Raw genomic sequence first — 2,567 nt, 5'->3', positions numbered from 1 at the left:
GTTGCCGTTTCTTACATTCTCTTGCTCAGAAGTGGAAACCCATGTTTGTTTGGAGGCACAACAATGCGCTTTGAACTCCTTCGTTGAAGTCTTCCCAACTGTCATCCTGAAGATGTCCTGGTCATCAACGAGACTCGCCGGCACGACCAAAACCTTCCTCGAGGTTCCTGGAGATGATGTGACTGTCTGTCAGGAGGCCTATCTATCAAGATAGAAACAAATGCGCCTCATTAATGAAGCTTGTACTGTATCCCAGCAAGGGCAATTCTGCCCTGCGATCGAGTGGGAGTTTTTAATATTGTGGATGGTAGAATGCGTCACCTTGGACCATTTGGGCTTTTCATCAATCTGCCATTTCGCCTCATTCCTGTGCTTCCCCTTATAGTCTCCCACCCCGACACACACACACACGCAAACAATACTTAGTCAATCGAGAGGTACAAAGCCACAAAACAAAGCTCATTAGTGAGTAGTTGGGTTTTCACTGAAGTGTCCTCATGAGTGAATCGTGCTTCACAAAGGAGGATGGTTTTCGGTGGCACGCAGACAAACTTCTTGAGATTGTTAAGGAATCTCTTTCAAGTGTTTGTTATGTTCTTATTTGCTGTATGAAAGTTACCGTTTGTGTTATGGAAGAAAGGGACTGTTGAAAGCGACTGCACTCTGCGTGTTTCCACTGTCTTGTGCGTGATCGTCCGCACCCCTCAGCCATCGGGAGTCAGGTGGCTGAGCGGTGAGGGAATCGGGCTAGTAATCAGAAGGTTGCTTGTTCGATTCCCGGCCGTGCAAATGACGTTGTGTCCTTGGACAAGGCCACTTCACCCTACTTGCTTCGGGGGAATGTCCCTGTACTTACTGTAACAACAACCTCAACAAGACATTCGACGTGCCAAAACATCTCCCCCCCACGCCCATGCGGCCTGGCCCTACCAGCCCTGTACGAGTACGTCTCTAAGCATGTGACGGTGGTATTTCAATGATCCTAAGTAGGTATTTTGCTCGAATTTACCTTGTTTGTCTTCCTTTTTAGAACGACTACGACCTTTTCTCCAACTGCCAGAGAGCTGCGTGAGGACAAAAGACAGCACAAGTCCCGAGGTTTATAACGATGTACGAATATTAAGTGTTTAGGAACCAGAGGGCAGTTCTGGTCCCACTGACAATCTTAGGCCTCGACGTCAAACTTTACTTCTCTTCCTATAATACATTTCCTATCACAATGTGGAGGAGAGACAAGACTGGAAAAGGGGATTATGGAGTCTTATAAAAAATGACTTCCATCTGGACAAAGGAAGATAGAGAGGAGGGGGAGGGGGGAGGAGAGGGGGGAGAGGAGGGAGAGGGATCTCTTCTCCAAAAAACATCTGGAGAGCAATCTGGAGGAAACAAACAGGCCTCAGCTCACTGCCCACCCAATAAATAACAAAAGCAAAAAGGAATCGCACACAATCTGCACGTTTTTTTTTTTTTCTTCTCTCTCCTCGGCCCAGTTCTACAAGATCATGAATTAGCATCTGCGAAAGAAAATATAAAAAAAAAAAATACAAAAGATTTCTGAGAGGATACGTGGCATCAATCACACAACTCCTAGGATGTTTCAAGACAGGGGTTTCAATTACATTGATCAATTACTTGAAGTATTTGAAGTGTTGACTTGCCTCCCCGTCCTCTCTAATGAGGCTGGTCCGCAGGTTCTGCTGTGCGATAAAAACCCTGCAGGGGGGACGGCACGTTCAAGCATCACGCGTGTTCCTGTGCGTGTGCGAACACAACTCCAGCCAGGCCTGACGGGTTTACAGTGGAGTTCGTCAGAGCTTAGCATATCTTAGCCTTTGTGTGACAAGAAGGTGTATGGCGCCGCACGTTGCACGCAGTTGCCCCCCCCCCCTCAAAATTCCTTTCGCCCACGACACAAACAGCCCCCCCCCCTCTAAGGACACAGCAGTCGCCAGCACATGAGAGGAGAGGGGCTCGACCACGGAGATGAAGTGAGCGTCTCTCCGTCTGCCTCCTGGAGACACTCAGGTTCCTCTCTGAACCACAAATATCTACTTGTTTGTCTGTTGTTTTTCCGTGCAGATAGAGGTTTAGGTAAACAGCATATTGCCGGTTTAGGTTGCACAAACATGGTCTGTTAATTATATTTTCCATGCCAAGCATACAACAGGAGGTAATTGGAGTTGGAGCAGTGGATTTTGTGAAGTGGTGAATCATAATGGCTTTTTGGTAACGAATACTAAAAGACAATCTCTACTAGTAGTGTAGTTTAAGTTTCTCAGTAGCAGGTAGTAGTAGAGTGTTGGAGTGAGATTTGTTGCAGGTTTTCTTTAGATTCTTCTCTCAAAACCAGCAACTCCCTGGTGCACCCCCTTAGCCCTAAACCCAGCTCCAGCCCTGAGCAGCCTCAGCTCAGCTCAGCTCAGCTCAGCCTCCAGCCCTCAGCCTCCAGCCCTCAGCTCCAGCCCTCAGCCTCCAGCCCTCAGCCTCCAGCCCTCAGCCTCCAGCCTCAGCCTCCAGCACCTAGCCCTCAGCCACAACCCCGGCCTGCTGCCAACAGCCCTAGCTTC

Source organism: Osmerus mordax, chromosome 12, assembly GCF_038355195.1.
Source record: "Osmerus mordax isolate fOsmMor3 chromosome 12, fOsmMor3.pri, whole genome shotgun sequence".
NCBI classification, from domain to species: Eukaryota; Metazoa; Chordata; class Actinopteri; order Osmeriformes; family Osmeridae; genus Osmerus; species Osmerus mordax.
Note: the sequence above shows the minus strand (reverse complement) of the source record.